This window comes from Alnus glutinosa, chromosome 5, assembly GCF_958979055.1.
Source record: "Alnus glutinosa chromosome 5, dhAlnGlut1.1, whole genome shotgun sequence".
In the NCBI taxonomy this organism is placed as follows: domain Eukaryota; kingdom Viridiplantae; phylum Streptophyta; class Magnoliopsida; order Fagales; family Betulaceae; genus Alnus; species Alnus glutinosa.
Window position 1 is genome coordinate 32,682,411 of NC_084890.1, and position 21,431 is coordinate 32,703,841.

Here is a 21,431-nt window from a genome sequence, read left to right on the forward strand (position 1 = left end):
ATTAATTCTGAAATACCTGTGGTTGGTTTAATTTACAAATCACTCCCTGAAGTCAAATTTCGTTAAAAATTTTGACTAGTTCCGTTAGGCGCCACTTAGAGCCAATAAGATAGCGACACATATCACTCTTAATAAAAAAATATAAATATAAATATATAAAACTTAAAACTTAAAAAATTATTTAAAAAAAAAAATTGAAGAAAGGAAAGGTAACCACCCCCAAAGAGGTCTAGGGGTGGTTACCTTAATTAAATGGATGCTGTCACATTGGCAACTTAACAAATAAAATTTACAAATTACTGATGTGGCAATTGCCATATATATATAGGAATAGGAATTAGGATACTACGTACATTAGTTTGTAGAAGAAACGTAGTAAATTGGTAGTATCTTAATTACCATTTTCCTAATGATATATGCTTTCACGGAGATTTATGCTATGTATAATCTTTTTATGCTTTCACAATTACAAAGTAACATCTTATTTTGTGGACCTCCTCTTCCAACAAAGTGTCGAGGAGATGAAATGGATCCAAAAGCAACATTAAATGGTGGCAATGATGACAAGAAATGCTATACAGGAGTCCTTTGTCCGTCTCTCATCGGCCCTTTTACCCACGTGGCATTTTTTTTTCTTTTTTTTAAAAAAGAAAGAAAAAAAAAAAAAAAAAGTTGAAAACGCGGGTGTGCGTCATTTCACATTTATTTCCAAAATTTCCCCCCATTTCCCAAATCTCCCCCTCTCCACCGACCGACCGGCGCCCACCGACCGGCGCCCACTGACGGACACTCTCCCTCTGCCAGCTCTCTCTCTCGAACCCAGCAGACACGAGCACCGCGGATGTCCGACCAGGTCCGATGAGGAGCGCCACAGCCGACCACTCTCTACGGTTAGTATCTCTCTCTCTCTCTCTCCTTTGGTGACTCCTTCTCTCACAAACACGGAGGTAAGGGCCCTTAAATCTGAAACCACAAACCCCAAAAGCCCAAGCTCCAAGGACGGTCTTGGGTAAGCATTTTTCTCTGCTCAACTCTCAACTCTTTCTTTTTGTTAAATTCTTTGGTCACTAATGTAGCTATCTCTGTGCCACTCTTGGACTGAAATTTTCTTTTGTAAGTGCTGTTTGGTTTCTGGGTTATGGACCTTGTGGTTCTCTTGATCCAGAACAGGGAGAGATCTGGTTGTTCTGGGAAAAAGCTCTTGTTTTGATTGTGTCAAATATAGGATTTTATAGTTAGTGGTTGATAATTTTTTTTTTTTTTTTTTTTTTTGGGGGGGGGGGGGGGGGAGGGGTGTTGAAAATTTGGGTTTGTGTTGCAAAGGATTGGATTTGTAGTGAATTCTTAGTGATCGTGATGTAGTTTGTAACTTTGCTTGAGCTTGAGATCTTGTTCTTGAAGCTTGTTTCTTGGTTAATGGGGTCTGTAGTTTTGGATTTAGTGAATTGATTTGGTTATTAAGTGGGTTCTGAGTAGTGAGTAGTTGCCACGTTTGTTTGGTTTCTGATCAAATGTGAAAGAATTAATCATTTGTGGGTTTGAGGGGACTGAGCTAATGCTCTGTTTGGTTGATGGGAAAATTTTGGTAGGATACAATTGAACTTTTCATTCTTTGGTTTATGTTTTATGAAAAACTTGGCTGTTATGTAAAGAACAACTTTACTGCCATAATCTTTACAACTGATTAAGTAACATTTGTGTAAAAAACATTGACAAGTAATATATGCTGGTTTGTCCTAATATCATTTGAAATCTTAAGTCTTCATGCATCCTCAAGTTATCGCTTTTTAAGTTGTTGAAACTTACATCTGTACAAGTCCCAATATCATTGCCTTGTTACTGTGGGTAGTCATGTTTGATTAAGACTCTAGAACTGGAATGCTGTTTTTAATTTGCACTTCGGAAATCATTGCCTTGTTACTTTTTTGGTCCTGGTGTGTTTTATTATTGTACCCTGATTAAAAGACGAAGTCATCAGGGTGATGCTTTTCAATTTGTCTGATCTGACTCCTTGATTCTTATTTTTACAGTAAGCTTTCGAGTGATACCCTAAAAGTGTCTATCTCCAGACTTATGGCCAGATCTGTGAATTTGTTTTTATGGCAAGAAATGGTGTGTCCCTGTGATTTGCATTGCAGGTTTGCAGCATACTTTATGCTATCAAAGAAACTGCGATTGTGCTTTATGACATAGCATTCCTTGACTTTTATGATAAGCCTTCTTTATTGGTTGTGTTGGTTAATGTTTCATTTTCAATCTTACTTCTCACCTCTTTGCTTCTTTTATTTCACTATCTTAGAGTATACATATCACAATATCATGGATAATGCTTCAATTCCTCTGAGAAGTACTTGAAGAAAGATATCGTTGATTTGCTTGCGAATGGACTCGATATCAATGCTTATGGACGGGTAATCTAATAATCTTTGTATTTTTTGGATTTTCGTTTGGTTTTGTTTAGTGGATTAGATCTTGAGTTGAGTGTTTTTGTTGGAATCTTATTCGCTGTCATTTGTTTGGTTCGTCAAGATGCTCGCTGAGTGTTTGACAAAATGTCTGAAACAAATATGCATGTTTTGTCTTGGTCCATTTCGTCACTGTTGAGAATGGGTGTTTGGGGAGTGTCACTTTTGCTTTTTGATTTAGTGGGGTTCGCATTCTGATCAAGATTCTTATGCTCAGACATGATAAACTATTAAGATTAGGCTTGCGTTGTTCTCTCTAAACATAAACAACCATTTGGATTGAAAGAATAATTATTCAAACTAGTAAAGAGCAAACAAAGGGGCTCCAGTTACTATCAATCTGTTTCGTTGCTCTGCTGATGTAGCAAGTTAGAAGACACAACTTGAATTTTTCTGCAAAAGTGTTAGGTTATTAAGGAGATCTCATTTACTTCTTGTAAGTGTTAGATTATTAAGCATTACTTGTAAAGTTGATATTCCCTTGTTTTTTATTGCTAAACGTGATCTTATATGTTTTAGGTGATATTATTGATTTATTGCTGACACTGGGTGCCTAAGTTGAATCACCAAAATTGTCCAAGTGAGCGTATGGATTCTAGGCAGCTCCCAAGCTTGCTTATATCTCTTTGGTAATCCATGGTGGCATAATCAAGGTTCAGAACCAGCAGACATTGCAGCTTTTGAAGAAGGAGAAAACTGAAAACATGAAGTAAAAGGCCTGCATCGTCATTCATTTTATTCAGGTAAAATTTTCAATGGCAAAAGCGAAACATGAAGTGTGATGTCATGAATCACTCGAGGTTTCAAATATGACAGTTAATTTTTTTTTTTTTTAATTTTATTATTATTATTTTTTGATTCAGTATCATGCTTACTTATTGATGCAATAAGGATGCAAGGAAGAGTTTGTTGAAGGAGAGACAAGGACCTGGTTGTGACTGTGATGTCCGCAATTGGAGAGAAGCAGATTTGTGCTATGAAGGACATTGGCCTTAAGTAGTTTATTTATATAAATTATTGAAGGACTATTGTTGCAATTTTAGTTAAAGATTTATGTGAGCCTTTATAGCTTGTTTTTCTTAAGACTGGGTATATTGGGTGGTTGATGTGGATCTGGAACAAAGTTCTATTACCTTTTTCTCTTATGGTATGTTTGATTTTTAAGGACTTTTGTGTTCATTATCTACACTGATTTGATTTATTTATGGATCGATGGTTGTATGTGAAAGAAAAAAGTTATGGAAAGTGCTTACCAGCCGAAAAATGTACACCGTAAGAAGTCTCATGAAATGTGTTGATATGCTCAATTTGAGGGATTTGAGAAAGTGGACTATATCTCTTTACCTTTCTTTTCCACTTCTCTCCTCTAAAATGCAGCCATGAAAGTGAAATGTTTTGTCTTGAATGAAGCACCAGTGCTTAAAGTGTTCCCTTCATTGGGGTGTTTGAAAGATTTTAATTCATAATTTATAAAAATTTAGCTGTTATGTCACAGGATAATCTGAAAGGGAATGTTTGGCATAAGTTTTTTGGGACCATTTAACTTGGACCATAATTGAATCAATTTTGTGGTTTACACTTTACAACCCAAAAGCATTAAGCTCTTTTCAATTTCACAGTTTTGCCTCAAAGGCAAAAATCATCTCATCAAAAGAACATGACATAAAAGCTCTGGTCTCGATTGGCAACACATTTTAGTAAAGCATTAACATACAATTTCAAACATAAAATACTTACAAATTACTTTAACCTTTACGTCATAACACAATAAAAAGCGTAAGATAAATTCTAAAAAGTTTTACCAAAAAAATCCTCTATTTCTTTTACAAATTAGTGCACAAAGGTACTATATATTGTAAAGACCAAGAAAATAAATAGGGGTTTAGCAATTAATAAATTGTGTTTATTAAATAGATGGGACAAATAATTATATTCTAGGTAGTAATATTTATATTATGGAGATATAATGTAATGGAGCTAAAATAGAATAATAATAATAATAATGGATTTATTTTGTTTAACTAAAAATAAGCTCATCTAGTGTTGTAAAATCGCACTTGATGATTTAATTAAAAAAAAAGTGAAGAGACAAATGTAGAATATTATTAATAGGTCGGTTGCAATTAAATAATGATAGGTGGAAATGGGGATTAAAATACCATCTTGGCCCATGTGAAAATTGACAAGTTTTAGCCCCACTTTATTCTCATTTCTATTTAAGCTTGAGGGGTATCTTGGTAATCACATTGGCTCCTCCTTTCCTTAATTCACGCATCTCTCTCCCATTTTTCCCCACTTGCTAACTTTTCTCACTTAAGGATAGGGCCCACACTTGTTCCCTTTCTTTTTGGTTTCACATGGCTCACTCTTCTTACACGTGATTCCCATCAATAAACAAAGACAAACAAAAACAAGCAGCACACTTCTCTCCCTCCCACTTCTTCTCTCTCTTCCTTTTCTCTTCTTTTTCTCTTTTCCCCTTTTCTCTCCCCCTGTTTCATGGCAGCAGCAGCCCACTCTCTCTTTTCTCTTCCTCTTCATTTCTTTTCTTCTCCTCTCCTCTTTGTAGCAGCACGATCTCCATCTCCCTTCTCTTCCATTTTTCCTCTTCTCTTCAGCTCACACACACACACACCCGTGTGGTCACGAGGGACCCAGTCCGGATGATGCAGCTCGTGAGAGAGGGAGCTACCGAGAGGGTGAGACACTGAGATCGTGAGAGATGTAGGGACTTGCGGACCGGAGGAGAAGAAAACTGAGTTTTTGGTCCATGGGGGTTCGGTGTTTTGGAACAAAATGGTAAATCCCTAACCTTTTTGGTACTTTGTTGTTACCTATTGTTTATAAAGCATAGAAATCAAGTGAATGGTAGTGGGTTCTGGTTTTTGAGAGATTATTGTTGATATTCCATCATACCCATTAGATTTATTGCTTGAAATCACATTAATTTGTGGAGTTCCTAGTTGAGTCCGAATTTAGGGTTTTGTTTGGAAATTTTGGGGTTTTTGTTATAATGTTGGGTTGGGGTTTGATTGGTATTGAATATTTTCTTAGTATAGCCGAATGGAATGGTGTGGTGGTGATGGAATTTCCATTTGGTTTTATGAGGTTGAACCATGTTGGTTGTTAGTGTTCTTGAAGTTGAGTTTTGATGGGGTTTGACATTTTAATTTGATGGATGTTTTGGTAGAACCAACTCTTGTTGGATTGGTAGTTTTAGTTCTTTAATTTCATTAAATGAATGAGTTGTTTAGATTGAGAAATTCTGGAATTTCTTCTTGGGTTGGTTATTAATTGGGTTAATTGATTTGGTTTTGAGGGCTGGATTTATGTATGTGGTTCTTGATGATTTTGGGTTGATTTTTGGAAGGATTTTGGTTGGAATTCTAGATAGGTTTCCATGGGTTGGTGATTTTTAGTGGATGATGGGCTAATATGTGCTCCATGATATGCTTATGATGTTAAATATTTTAGGTGTTGATGAAGTTGAATTAATTAGAGATGTGTGGTTTTTATTTTTATAGGAGTTGGTTTTAGGCCTTTGATGCTTGTGGGTGTCTAGACCCTTGATTTGCAGTTAATTTTGAGGATCCTTGCTATGTGGTAGATCTTGGTAAAAATTGGATTATGAGCATATATGATCTTGGAAGTGAAGGGCGGTACTTGTTAGGAGATTTTAGTAGAAGGTATGGTTGATGGGATTATTTAAATTAGAGGTTAGTTATGGGAGCTTATGGCTAATGCTTTGAGGTTAATGTATATGCCTCAAGCTTTAAGAATGTATATTATACTATGTGATCGTAAGTAGCTTAAAAAGTGCTATTAAATTAATATGTTGTATAAGGTTAAGGTTCTATAATCTAAACTATTTATATGGTTAGTAATTAAATAACTAATGCACTTATTCACCTATATTAAAAGTACTTAAGTTTATTACTGAATTAGGCTTATATGGATAAACAAACCATAAGCTTAATGTCTAATAATGATAGTAAGGTAACTTGGTATCCAATTTACTTATCTATGTATACTAAGTAATTTAGTGTATTAATGGACTAGGTTTAAGTATTGTATATGTATATGTATATATGTACATATATACATATGCATGCATACATGTTAAATATATATTGTTAACTTAGTAAATAAGCAACAAATCATTAATGGATTCACAATGGTAATGTGATGTAATAAATAATATGTAGGCAAATAAAATAGTAAATACATCTCCTAATTAATAAGCAAGATATAATAAGAACCTATAACCAATGATTAGCCTAATAATAGTTTAGGATACCTAGCTAGCTTTAGAAGCGAGTGATGTGACGTGTGAGCACGCGGGTAGTTAGGATGTCATAGAGTATGTGATTCAATAGCATAGTCTAATGCTACCAATGTTTGCAGGATCATGTTCGGATTGGAGACTTTAATTGGTTCTCCAATGTAGAGTCCAAGTGACTAGAGTCCAAGGAGTGTTCGAGTTGGAGTCTAATGCAGCCAAGGTGGGTATTCCACTCACTGAGAAAATATATATTTTTATATGTATTGGATTGATAAAAATATATATATTGTTTATGAAACTGAACCAACCATATGATGAAATGTATATGCTTTGAGATGATTTATTAGTTTCGATTATGTTTAAACTATATCAATGATGTTTAAGAGATAGTGCAAGAGTGAAAAGTATTGACTAGATTTAAAGTGTTAAGTTCTGCGGTTGAGATTTAAATTATGCAAATTGTTTGAGAACATGTCATGTTGAAACTACGTAGATTTGATAAAGAAACTGAGTTTTGAATGTCTTCGAAATGATTGATAAAATGCTGGATTTGTTTAGTTTTAAAAGGGCGTGATTTAACAACTGCATGATTTCAGCGTGACACAGTAGTGCAATATATACTGGTCAAGCACGGAACATTGAGCATGTAGTATAGAGCATACATACCAGCAGTATCAGTATATCAGCAGCACAACAGTATCAGTATCAGCAGTATCAGTATCAGCAGCATAACAGTATCAGCCCCAGTTCATGCATAGCATATATAGCATTGTTTTGTGAGAGAGGTTTTTATGTTATGAGTAGATTTTACTAGACGTGTTGGTATGCATAAGTGTCTTAAATGAAAAGCGCTTATGTATATTTCTATCGGATAGTCATGTGTTAATAGCATACATTGAACTTGAAAGTACATGGATACATGACTACCCAGGTGCGAGTAATGGCATGTCTATGAGTAGGAAAGTTGACTGTTCTTGTTCTTCAGGAAAGACGTGTTAGCATGATTGAGTTTAACTCTAGTGCTCTCATGATCTACTGACGTCAAGGCACGAAGCTAGAATACGATTAGAGATGGTGTTGCGAGTGTTTTGTTGAAGGATGTTATCCTAGTACGGAAAAGTAAGATGCCATGTTCTTTGCTGAAGACTTATGTGTATACGTGATATCTGTGATGGAGTGATCGTGTGCACATATGTCCAAGCGACCGGTGAAAAGTATTATTATAGAGGGGTCTATATGTAGAAACTTCCAAGGAGGGATGTCTGAAACTTCTACATATGTTCACAGCTATATAGTATGTTTTAAATGTTTTCTAAATAGTCGGTGTTTGCTGCATTAGCTGTTGGTAAATTGTGGCTAATATAGTACTCGCACGACTAAAAATAAATAGATGTTGGTTCTTTGTGAAAACTCAGTTAGTCTTATACCATTGAGGTCTTAGTATGAGGTATACTAAGGCGGTGAACTCACTATTTCACCTATGCGGATGTGGATACCACCACAACCGTGTAGATGATGTTTCTTTGGCTGCAGGTACTTCGGTATAGTCGATGGGTCGATAGCAGTGTGCTTGGGATATTATGACTGAAGCTCGCCGCGACAGTTGTAATGGTCGGACCACGGGTTGTCCACTATTTTATAGGTTTGGTATGGTTTGTGACGTTTGTGTCACTTATTCTTTGTTAAGCCATTATTGTTATAGTGTTAATAAGACTCAAACATATAGATATTAAATGGCTCTTTGTTGTAATTAACTTGTGATAGATGTATAAGTTGTAATTTCCGCTATTCAGATTTATGTTTTCCGCTGCATAGATAGATGTATGTTGTACTCTGATTATCAGGTACATGTTATGGGGCATGTGCCATATGTTGGCTGAGCGACACGTAGTCGTGCCACTGCGATGACTCGTTTTATGTTTGTATAAAAAAAAAAAAAAAAAAAACGGGTCGTCACACATATTTTCTTTACACTTTCACACAGGTAAAACACTAAAAGTCCAACTCCGTTACACATCCACTCCCATTACACAACAAATTAACTCTGTTACTTGAGTATCAACTTTCAAGTATTACATAACTTCCAAAACAGAAAATCAACTTCAATGAAGGTACATATTTTGTTCTTTTGTCATCATCCTCAAAAGGTTACAATTCAAGATAACGCCACAGCAAACTTCAAATGTTTCTCCTTTGCTTTATATAATTTTTTAGTTCTCCAACTTATTCATTCCTCTCATAATCACTAGTAATAACTCTAATCCAGATGCCATGGCTATCCCATTGATTGAAGCACTCCACTAGCATCCTGCAAGCAACAGACATGCAATGAGACAATTTTTAAATTTTTAATAGCTTCTTAGATGAGTATAATATTACTATTGTTTGTTATACTCATCTTCGTGATATTAGACCAGGCCATTGCACGAATCAGAGAGAAAATGAGCTGCATACATCCTTTCTTTAGAACGAATTGCCCTATATTTTTTTGGGTTAGGTTATGAGTCCCAAAAGCTATTATGGTTCATGTTTAAAGGAATCAATAGATAATTAGCCTAATGGGTAAAAGAAGACGATAAAAAACTGATTGAGTGAACTTCAGAAAAAACTAAACTAAGTTACAGAAAATAATTTTTACATCAAAGTCCCACCATTTCATTAACAGATGCCACAATTTGGATGATCAAATAACAGATGACCCCTTTAAACATATATATGAATCAATAAGTAAATTACCATCATCATCTTGTCCAACACAACCAAGCCATCAAATTTTAGATTCAAAATATACCAAAAACAACACAAGCAACCGCAAACCCAAAATGAACCACCACGACAAGCTGAAAATGAACTAAAAAGACTTCACTTGATACTTTAATCCAATGTCAAGAAAGCTAATACATACCAAAACTGAAAAGAAAGCCAATAAAAGCCCAGAAACCCAATTGAGGATAGAACCGCTCCGGCACACCTCACATGTAAAGCGCATAAAGGGTAAAGAGACAAATTAGAACCAGAACCAAAGATTCAAACTTTAATTATGTCAAGACAAGCTAAAAATGAACCAAGAAGACCAAGTTTTCTTTGTAAGTTATATCAATTCAATGTCAAGAAAGCAAACATATACCAGAACTAAACAGAATACCCAATAGAAACCCAGAAATCTAGTTGAGGACACAAATCCAAAAAAATCTCACGTACCCATGTACCAAAACACATAGACTTCCAATTAAAAAAATATTGCTCCTCAGAACACAAAAATCCAATGATTGTTTTGTCGAAAGCAAATATTTCACAGTATACGCATACAAAACCCAAAGTCAAATTCAGACCCAGCCAGTTGAGAACAATCAAACCCAAATTCCAGAAAAATCAAACTCTAAAGAATGAGATGAGAGATTGAGAAGCAAAAGCTGAGATTTTGTTGACAGAGAGAAGGAGGCTTCGCACAGAGAGGGGATCGAATAGCACTGACCGTAGATCTGCAGTCTCGTAAAAGGCCGGCTCTGGCGTTCCTTGTTGCAAATCTGCGGTGGTCTGCTGGATCTGAGTGAAAGAGAGAGAGAGTCGGAGAGAGAGACTGACCGGAGATCGGCAGTGCTCATGTCCGCTCTGGCGCTCCTTGTCAGACCTGGTCGGAGATCGAGAACTGCGGTGCTCGTGGGCGACGCTCAGTCTGCTGGGTCCGAGAGAGAAAGCAGAGCGATGGACGGTGTCGGTCGGTGGGCGCCGGTCGTTGGGGGGCAGTCGGTCGGTGGGCGGGGGTCGATCAGTCGATGGGGGAGGGGACGCTGGAGAGAGGAAGATTTGGGAAATGGGGGGGAAATTTTGGAAATGAATGTGAAATGACACCCACCCGCGTTTTCAACTTTTTTTTAAAAGAAAAAATGCCACGTGGGTAAAGGGGCTAATGAGCGACGGACAAAGGACTCCTGTGTAGCATTTCTCCAAGGAAATTGAGTCACTATTTTTCTATATTAGCACGGCAGTGGGTTTTATTTTTGAATTTTGGGGAGTTTGCGGCACATTAATTGTTAATACATCATAGAGGCATGCTTTGTTTCAACACTTTGATAATTTGAAAGACACAATTGCTATTCTTGTTATGCTCAAAGTTGTTTCCTGGCTAAAGAAGGTCAAGTTAATTGGAGAGAAGTTGAGGTAAATGGACAATGGAGCTTTCTTTAATTAATATGCATCATTTTGTAATATTATAAGTTTTTCTGTTGTCATATAATATATTTCCAATCTTCCCACGCAGAGGACACGCATTGTAACACCCTAGTCCGAGAAGGCCAAGTTTATTAACTGTAAAAGTCTCAGAGACGGCAATAGTACAAATTAGCAAACTTATAGCACTTATATATATATATATATATTATTAAGTGTACTTGAATAGATGCGCACACACTCACAAATGAAATTTAAATTTGTTTTTTATTTTAATTTTTAATATTATTGCTAGCTTTTGGGCTTTGGCTGCATATTTATTCTCCTTACTCTCTAGGCCGCTCTTATTTATTGCTCCCCTAATAACCGTAAGCCCACTACTGGCCAACAATCCAAATGACGTGTTATAAATCTTATCTAAACAAAATGCAAGTGCAAAACATATAAAATGCATACGACCATTATGATGCTTTAAAATTATTTTCACTTTTCGTAATTTTTTCGTGCAAACCAAACGCCGAAAAATATTTTCGAGAAAATTAGTTTTTTTAAATATGATTTTGTCGAAAATATTTTACGACGGAAATCATTTTACGTCGAAATAAACGGAGCATAAGAGGAAATAAGAGAAAACAAAGACAATAATATTATTATATGTTGAGGGAAATAAGTGAAAAGAAAATCACATTTTTCTTTTTTTTTTTGAGGGAAATTAAAGCTCGGTGGAGGGGAAATTCCCTCCTATGTGGTTTATTTGTCATGTCACTAATTGGACGTGGCAAATAAATCATGTGGCTAAAATTTCAATTCTTCTTTTTTTTTTTTCATAAAAAGTACACATAATCTTTTCATTATCAAAGTACCCTTCATATTACCAATTGTGTCAATATGACTCCATAAACTATCAAAAAATGTCAATGTCTCTCTGATGACAAAAATATAAAATAACAAAAATTTATACAAAAACAAAATTAAAAACTTTTTTTTAAAAAAAATATAATTTTCAGTTATTTTTTCATTTTCTTTTCTTAAAAAAAAAAAATCATTCTTTTTTCTTTTCTTTCTTTTTTTTTTTTTTTAAAAAATGTTTTTATAATTTTCAGTTTTTTTTTTTGTTTGCCTTTTTTTTTTTTGGAAAAAATATATATATTTTTTAAGTTTTTAAGTTTTAATTTTTTTTTTTATAAAAAAAATTAGTTTTAGTTTTAGTTTTTTTATGAATTTATAAGGACATTATTCAAAGAAATTTAGGGTCATTTTTGTCATTTTGTTGGTCTTAAGGGGGACATTGACATTTTTTGGTAGTTTGAGGGGAGACATTGATGCAATTGGCAATTTAGGGGGTAGATTGACAATTGAGTGATAGTTTGAAGAGTATACGTGCATTTTTTTTTAAAAAAAATAATAAATAAATAAAACAAAAATTAGCCACGTGGTTTAATTTGTCGTGTCACTAATTGGCAACGTGGCAAATAAAGACGTGGCTAAATTTTCAAATCCTCAAAAAATGGAAAAAAGAAAAAAAAGAAAAGAAAAGAAAAAGGGTCATGTGGTTTATTTGCCACGTCACTAATTGGCGACGTGGCAAATTAGCCACGTGGTACATTTCGTGACATATTAAATTACCCACGTAGCGAAATCGCGACGTGATAAATTACCCATGTGGTGAAATCGCAACATGACTACAGTATCGGTTACTATAACCACGTGGCGAAATGTCAATTTTTTTGTTGTATGAACGGTACAATACGAAGGTAGATGAACGAATGCATAGCGGATAGACAAAAATTGTTGATCTAATTAGAGAACACCTATAAACAAAAGAAAAAACCAGAATGGGAGGGAGAAGGTACGTAGGAGTGGGGAGTAGAAAGGGAAAGAGAGAGGAAGAGGGACCAGACTCCTCTCAGATCTGTTTTCTGAGGAGTGAGGTCTAGGACCGGCTACAGAGAGTCTTTCGAAATCATGTTCTCCTGAGTTAAAATATAAGGAAGTAAGTAAGACAAGGATATTGTTTATGAAAGAAAAGTTTAATGTATAGTAGGGAAGTTGAATTATTGCAAATTATATTCATCGAAAAAAAGAAAAAGAAAAAGAGAAGAAAAGAATTGATGCAAATAGTTGTCATAGTAGGGGTGGGTGTTTCGGGTTAGCTTTGATTTATCCTATGTATACTACCTTTATACTTAGGGACACCTTATAACTTTTTTTTTTCTCAATAAAACTTAATTACTTATAAAAAAATAAAAAATAAAAATTGTCATCGTAGGGCCCTTACTTGGAATTTGCGTATAGACGACTCCAAGCGTGGAGTCTTTGCATTGGGATAAACTTTCAACCCCAAAGTGGACGGCAATTACATCTTCTTTTGAATTTATTGTGAATGAATGAAGAGATTTCTTGGATTTATTCTTGGTCAGTAAAGAAAAAGTGGATATGTGCACGCAAAGTCTTCACTGCTTTCATGATCACAATCTCGATCGTAATAAAATATAATTAATCATGACTCTTAGAATTATTTTTTTTTTTTTTTTTTTTTTATATAGATACGATTGAAATACAAAGGGAAACATTACAACTGAAACATTACAACTAATTATTAAGGAACAGGAAATTTTGCCCAGGATCTAAAATAGCACTGACAATCTGAGTAGTAGCAGAAGAGGTGGCTGATGAGGATGTGGGAATGCTGCTTGACTGGAATCGAGCTGCGGCCCAATGTGCCACATAGTGGGCACCGAAGTTTGCACTTCTATTGACTTTCCGAAATGACCAAGTCGAATCAGGAGGGAACAAGTCTAGTGTTTGTTGGATGATGTCAGTGATACGCCAATCTTGAACAATATTTGGCTGTTGTAGAGCAAGGATTACAATTTGAGAATCACCTTCAATGATAAACCGGTCAAGGCGAAGGGATGATGCTAGAGAAACAGCGAGTTGAGCAGCTAAAGCCTCGCCTTTATTAGGTGAACATGCAGCCTGGATTTGAGTAGCCACCTTGATTAACTTTCCCTTATTATCTCGACAAATAGCTGCTTGACAGGAAAAAGAGGCACGTATAGCAGTATCAAAATTGATTTTATACCAATGTAATGGAGGCCCAATCCATTTTTCCGGTTTAGGAAATAATTTAGCAGACCAAGCATCACAATGCTGACGGTAGCAAATGCAAATAACATTTGCAATGGAACGAGCATCAAAGTTCAGCCCATCATGATAGGCTTTATTTCGATGAAACCAAAGAAGGTCACAAGTAATCGCTGCAAAGACCTGAAACTGATGCTTTTCCAAGAAAGGAATATTGAGCAAAACATCCGGGTATAAAATAATTCGTATCCAGTTAAGCAGATCAGGAGAATCGAAAGTAGTTGAATCAAGTGGCCAAGGTGAAAGACGCCAAACTACTCTAGCAAAGTGACAGTGAAAGAAAAGATGTCTGATGGAATCCTGACCAGATTTGCAGAGCGGACAAGAAGCATCAGGATGATATGTAGGAATGATTGACTGTAACCGCTGAGTAGTTGGCAAAATATTCCAAGCTATCTTCCATATAAATATTCTAAGACGATCCGTTAGTTGGAGTTTCCAGATATCTCTCCAAAAAGTAGACAAAGGACATAGATGTGACCCAGTAAAATCATCATTCAAGATTGAAAGATAGGCAGTTGAAGTGGAGAACCGCCCAGAACAAGAAGAAGTCCAGAGATAGCTTTTAGCAGAGGCTATCATGATCGGTAATTTCCCAACTGCCACAGCCGAGGAAGGATCAAATAGAACTGAAAGCAAACGCTTATTCCATTGACGAGTTCCTGGCATAATCAGGTCAGAGATAGACAAGGGGGGAAGAAATCTTGAATTTGGACTACGGGGAGAAGGCCGATAGGATGGAAGGGACGGAACCCAGGATGTTGTCCAAATACAGTCTTCACTATTTACTGAAACATTCAGACAAGACCCAGCAACAAGAAATCTTTTACATTTCTGAAGACCTTTCCAAATCCAAGAAGCAGTAGTAGCAGTGGAAGTAGTGAAGAATGAGCCATAGTGAATATATTTTTTCTGCAAATGTTCGACCCATAAAGAATTAGAGTGCAAAAACTTCCATCCCAGCTTAGTAATAAGTGCCAAATTTGTAGTAGACATCTTTCGTAACCCAAGACCCCCTTGTTTTCTTGGAAGACAAATAGAGTCCCAAGATTTGAGACAGAGATTACGGGCCTTTTCTGGTGGAAACCCCCACCAAAAATCTTTGAACCGACGATCCAGAATATTACAGAAGGAAGAAGGCAATAGGAATGTACTCATAGCATAAGCAGGAATTGCCGAAGCCGTAGATTTAATGAGTACCGTTCTCCCAGCCTGAGAAAGTGTCTTTGCCCTCCAACCATTCAATTTAGACAGAACTTTATCTAAGAGAGGTTGAAAAGCCTCCTTACGAGAAGCTCCGAAAAACAGTGGTAGACCCAAATGGAAAGGGCTAGAAGATGACAACTTAAAAGGAATAATTCCCAATATACTTGAAATACTGGCAGAAGATGTATTCTTGCTAAAGAGAATAGATGATTTCCCTGAATTAACTTTTTGTCCTGACCAACTGCAATATTTTTGGAGACAGGCAGAAATGGAGTTAGCATCTGAGGAAGTAGCATTACCGAAGATGATCAAATCATCAGCAAAAAGCAAATGATTTATCGGGGGGCAAGCTTTGGCAATACGAATTCCTTTGAGTAGTCCAATGGATTCTTGCTGATGAAATAAACGAGACAGAACTTCAGTTCCCAAAATAAAGAGGAAAGGTGAAAGTGGGTCACCCTGTCGCAAACCCCTAGTTGGCGTAAACTTCCCAAAAGGGGAGCCATTAATCAAGATTGAAAACGAAGAGGAAGATACGCAAATCCTGATCCAATTTACCCAAGTGGGGTGAAACCCCAGCTTAATCATAATAGTCAACAGAAAATTCCATTCCATTCTGTCAAATGCTTTTTCCATATCAATTTTTACTGCCATAAGACCCCCACGGCCTCTTTTGGACTTCAGCGTATAAAGAAGTTCATGTGCCATAATCGAATTATCCTGGATTGAGCGAGAAGGAACAAAAGCTGACTGATATGGTGAGATGAAGTAATGAAGTAGAACCTTTAGGCGATTCGCCAAAATTTTGGAAATCACTTTATAAATGAAATTGCACAGACTAATTGGTCGAAAATGATGCACCATAGAAGGCCCAAGCTGCTTTGGAACAAGAGCTATAAAGGTATGATTGTGTTCCTTTAGGAGATGATGCATATTGAAGAAATTCCAAACACAGCTTAGCACCACCGGTTTAACGAGCGTCCAATATTTTTGATAAAAAACTCCTGTAAACCCATCTGGCCCAGGAGCTTTAGTAGCTCCAATACTAAACACAGAATCATGGACTTCAACTTCCGATGGAATTGAACAGATGGACAAGTTATCTTCAGCAGAAATAACAGTATCAAAAAGATTAAGTAACTCATCTGGAAATTCTGGATTGGAGGTAGTAAAAAGCTCAGCAAAGTGAGCACAGAGAGTGGTCCCAATAGCCTGACGATCAGAGATCCAGGCTCCACTAGATAATTTCAGAAAATCAATAGCAGTTCGACGACGCTTAATAAGCGTAGAGAGATGGAAAAATTTTGTATTTAAGTCTTTACACGTGAGCCACTGCTCGCGGGATTTAGACCTCCACAGAGTTTCTTCATGCTTCCTTAAATCATCTATAGCCTTCCGTAGTCCCCACTCCTGAGACGAAAAAGATGATAAAACAGATGATTTCTGTAACTCATCCAACTGAGAAGTCAAGGAATGAATCTGATGTTGAATATTGCCGAAAGATAATCGATTCCAAAGCTTTAGAGCTAATTTAGTAGAGCGCAATTTCTGATTTAAGATGAATCCAGGGGAGCCAAAAAAATATGAAGACCAGGCCCGAGAAATAGTTGTATAGCAGTCTGGATGATGGATCCAAAATTCCTCAAATTTAAAAGGCCTAGACAATGTTTTGTCTGAATGAACAGTTTCCAATAGGAGCGGATTATGATCAGATCCCGAGGCAGGAAGATGTAAAATGGAGAAAGAAGGAAATAGATGGATCCACTGGGAGGAAGCCATACCACGATCCAGACGTTGACGAATAAGTTGATGGCCATCCCGATGGTTGGACCAAGTAAAAGGATTTCCAGTAAATCCTAAATCAATCATCCCAAATAAATTAACAAACCCAGTAAAAGAATCTGTTGAAGAAGATGCATACGGTAAACCACCCATCTTATCTTGCTGGGATAATATCATGTTAAAATCACCAATACAAAGCCATGGTACTGTTAAATTAGCACCTAATTGCATCATATTATCCCAGAATTCAGGTTTACCCGAAGCATAAGGAGAACCATATATACACGAGAGCATCCATGGATTATTTGGAGGATCAGAATAACACCAAGCACTTATTATATTTACATTGATTTGAAAACACTCAAGATCAACCCCTAATTTCCATGCTAACACAAGTCCTCCTTTAGTACCACAAGGAGGAGCATGGACCATTGAAAAAAACCCCAGACCATTCAATATAAAACAAGCAGCAGATGGCGGAATTTTAGTTTCAGATAGATACAAAATATCAGGGGAGTGTTTTCGAACCTTTGCCCGTAAACTGCGAATCGCAGAGGCCCGGGCCAAGCCTCTGCAATTCCATGCTATTAGTTTCATTTATGGGGAGGTAGACCATCCTGGTCCACCCCCTTGTTATCAGTTTCCTGTGCTGGAACCGAGTATGAAGAAGAGCCAGCTGCCGAGTGGGTAGCTGCCAAGTGGGCAGCTTGGAGCTGGGAATACACATCAATCCCTCTAGCAGCTCGTGTGAACCTGCGCAGGGGTCTTTGTAAGGCCAAAGCAAGATCCGGCTCTGTCCTAACTGGAGCAGTTTTTTCTGGATGCACTGGCTGGGGAACAGGGCCCTGAGTACTTGGAGAAGGAAGAGATTCCTTAAGTGCATCAGACTGAGAGTCAATGGCCAAAAAAGATCCCACCGAGGCATCTCCATCCTGCAGAGACGTTAGTGAAATGGCTGCTTGCTCCAGATTAGATAAAAGCCCAGGAAACAAGTGGTGTGACTTTGTTTTCTTAAGAACTGCCAGAGGTATATTATCATCTGTCCATTTACGCTTAGACTGCAGAGCCGGTGAAGGGGAACGGACCCGAATAGCATCCGGGGTTAATGGAAAAGAAGGTGGCCTGATTTCAGCAGCCGGTCTAGTATAAGGGTGAAACCGTGAGAATGTAGGGGAGTGGTGAAAAGCTGGAATAGGTGAAACAGGAAAAGGAATAGATGAAGCCAACTGAGGAGGAGGAGGGGAAGAAAGGGTAACAGGTGATAGTGTAACAGCAGTATAAGGGGGATAAAGCTGAAAAGGGAAATGGCTAGGGCTGAAACCAGGAGCAGCAATATTCCCATGGCCAGCAGAAACAGTAGAAATCGGAATAGCTGTTATAGGGGAGGAAGAAAACAAAGGCCTAGACGGCAAGGGAGAGGTATTGGCAGAAGAAGAAGGAGGTATGATAGATAGAAAGGAAGGTGTCGATGAAGCTTGAGATGGGTTGAAAGTGGGCCTCGGTGGGAATGGATATGGCCAACAAGCCAAAAAGTCAGCAAAATGGGCTGGACAAGTGTGAGAAGGGCTGACTGATATTGGACACGGATGCGATATATTCGAAGGGGGAAAGGAAGAGATGGGATCAAGGTAACCTGAGGCAGTCGTTGGTTGAAAGATCAAGTGGGATTTGCCTTTATCAGCAGCCGACAACCGGGATGATCCCAAGGAAGACGTGGCAGCTAAGGAACTGATAGAAGTATCTGAACTGCTCGAGGAACCAAAGGGATTCACACCCACTTGAGTACCCACATTCTGAGATAAGATATGCATGTGCTGGGGAGAAGACACGTAGCTTGCGTGAAGAAAAGAACCAGCTACAGAGGGGAACAGTGCAAGAGGTGGGAGTGCCGTTTGGGACGTGAACTGCATGCCAGGGGATCCGAAAATTGTGTCCACACGGGAAGGAGGAAGAGGAGCATGCGGGAGAGGCACCAGCTGGAGTCCCAAATCAGCACCCTGAGCAGGACTAGACCGTCCATCCGAGTAAGATGGTGAAGTACCCACTGAAGATAACCCAGAATCTGAATCATCACGCGAAGCAGAGGAAACAGGCCGTAGTCCCACCAAAGAAAATGTCTGTAGGGGAATTTTATATTTTTCCGGAGCATGCCGAGCTGTCGGTTGATTGCACTGATTTCTTTTATGGCCAATAAGACCACACAACGTGCAGTAATCTCCAAGCCTTTCATAGCGGAAACTAATCCACAGAGGTTCATATCCACTACGTGGAAGATGAAATCCTGGAAGCAGAGGCTGTGTAGCATCTAACTCCACCCGAAACCTCAAGAAAGGCTGGCAAATAAGACCTTTCGTATCATGGTGATCTACTGCCAGAATTTTACCTAACCTCTGAGCAATAATCACAGCATTTACAGCAGCCATATTTTGACCTGGAAGTCCATGAACTTGAACCCAAAAGGAGCAAAGGCTAAGATTGACCTCGTCGAGTGCAAGATCAGGAGACCAAGGTTTTAATAGAAGAAGTGAACCACGAACATTCCAAGGCCCCTGATCTAGAATAGCTTGAACATGTGCTTGATTCGAAATACCGAATAGATACTTATGATGACCCACAACCGCAAACGAAATAGGAAGAGCAAATTTCCATGCATGTTGAAGTGTATCCTTAACTGATTGAGAATTGATAGGCTTGGGAGAAAGAAGCTGACCTAACAAAGAGAAAGCACCATGATGGTGATGTGGACTATCAGTAATAGTAGCCAGCAGAGGACTATCAAGATCCAGAGCTTCAGCACTCTGGATCAATGCTTGAAGAGAAGCAGGAAGGTGATCCATGAAGAGAAGCCAAAAGAAAAAGTAGGAACCACTCCACTGAAGGAACGGAAGAGAAGCTCTTGAGGGAGTTGCAGAGCGAGTTTTTTTTTCTCTTAGAATTATTGACTTGTTCAGATACAATTTCATCTTGAATGCTGAAACTAAACCATTTAATGGGCAGCATCACACACACATATATTTTGAAAACAAAATTATGAGTGTAATTTTTTTTAAAAAAATATTATTAATTGAGATTTGATTGTTGTACTACAAGCCTACAACATGGGCACAACATCCTCTCATATGACGGTGGACCCCACACAATGAGTCACACCCTCATGTGAGGAGCTGTTGTGTCTATGTTGTGGACTTGTAGTGCAAGTAACATTTTTCTTATTAATTTGTACGCAAATTAAGAAAAATGAGTGACGCTTTAGTAGGGAATTTGGGATAAATATTGATTTACATAGAAATAACTTCATTTTAGTATAATTTATTGTGGACATTTTAGTAGGGAATTTGTCGACAACCCTTGAGTGCATTGGTTTGTAAATTGAGAGGCAAAGACAAGTTGCAAGGGATAATGTAGTTAGGGGCTATGATGCTGTACTAATGATAACAGTGGAAAGGAAAAGAAAGAAAAAATGTGGGAGTAGAATATAGGCAATCTTAGATCTCATGAATCATGATCTTCAATTCCTCCGCATAAATTTATTAATTATGATAATGTGATAGTATTATAGTAGCATTTTAAGTTAATTATCAGTTAATTAACTTAATATTTTACAAATTTGAGTAGAAATAATTGCCAATATCCTTCCAAATGTTTCATGTCATCCAAATGGAACGTACGTCTTAACATGCAATTCCAATTAGCACCAATTTCTTGGCAAGTGATAACCAATGAATTAATTGCTGTCATTTTCCTCTCTCTTGTGATTCTTACGTGCAATTTGGGTATAGACGACTCCAAGCGTGGAGTCTTTGTATTGAGATAAACTTCCAAACTCATCCTTGAATTTAACAACTAATCATCTTACTTGAAGAATTCTACAAAAAAAAAAATAAAATAAAATTTAGACAAATTAAAATCACTATATTAATTTAATTCTTCCAACGGGTTCAAGACTTGTAGCTAGCTAGTCATCACTAATTAGATATGTAAACATGTGGAATTAAACTGGCAATTTGCGTCTCCAAAGACTCCAAGTCATGTGATTCTTTAAATTGACACAAACTTGCAAACCCAATGTGGACGGATAAAATATTCTGGACTTTTTTTATTTCTTATGGTCTGTAGTCTTTGCATTGACATAAAATTCCAAACCCATAGTGGACGGAGCATATATCTTCTTTATTTCTTTTTGTACACTGATTATATTACAGCTTGCAACGTCTTTATGTACACTTGATTGATTATCACTTTCAAATAACATCAGGGCCCCATGAGGAATTTAACTGCCAATTTCCCACTCCAAAGACTCCAAAAGTGTGCTTCTTTGCATTCACACAAACTTTAAAGCCTAAGGTGGACTGACCATCATATTTTTTGGATTTATTGTT

General features: G+C 37.3%; 2 long non-coding RNA genes across 2 annotated transcripts; both read left to right on the forward strand.

Annotated features, from left to right (window-relative positions):
* Positions 1–751: 751 nt before the first annotated feature.
* Positions 752–3,175, forward strand: LOC133867836 (uncharacterized). Its single transcript, XR_009900207.1, has 4 exons — positions 752–890; positions 2,031–2,138; positions 2,300–2,411; positions 2,985–3,175. It is a non-coding gene; the product is annotated as an uncharacterized LOC133867836 (long non-coding RNA).
* Positions 3,176–4,838: 1,663 nt separating this feature from the next.
* On the forward strand, positions 4,839–8,561 carry LOC133869770 (uncharacterized). The gene is made up of 3 exons (XR_009900531.1): positions 4,839–5,264; positions 6,870–6,967; positions 8,260–8,561. It is a non-coding gene; the product is annotated as an uncharacterized LOC133869770 (long non-coding RNA).
* Positions 8,562–21,431: the final 12,870 nt, after the last annotated feature.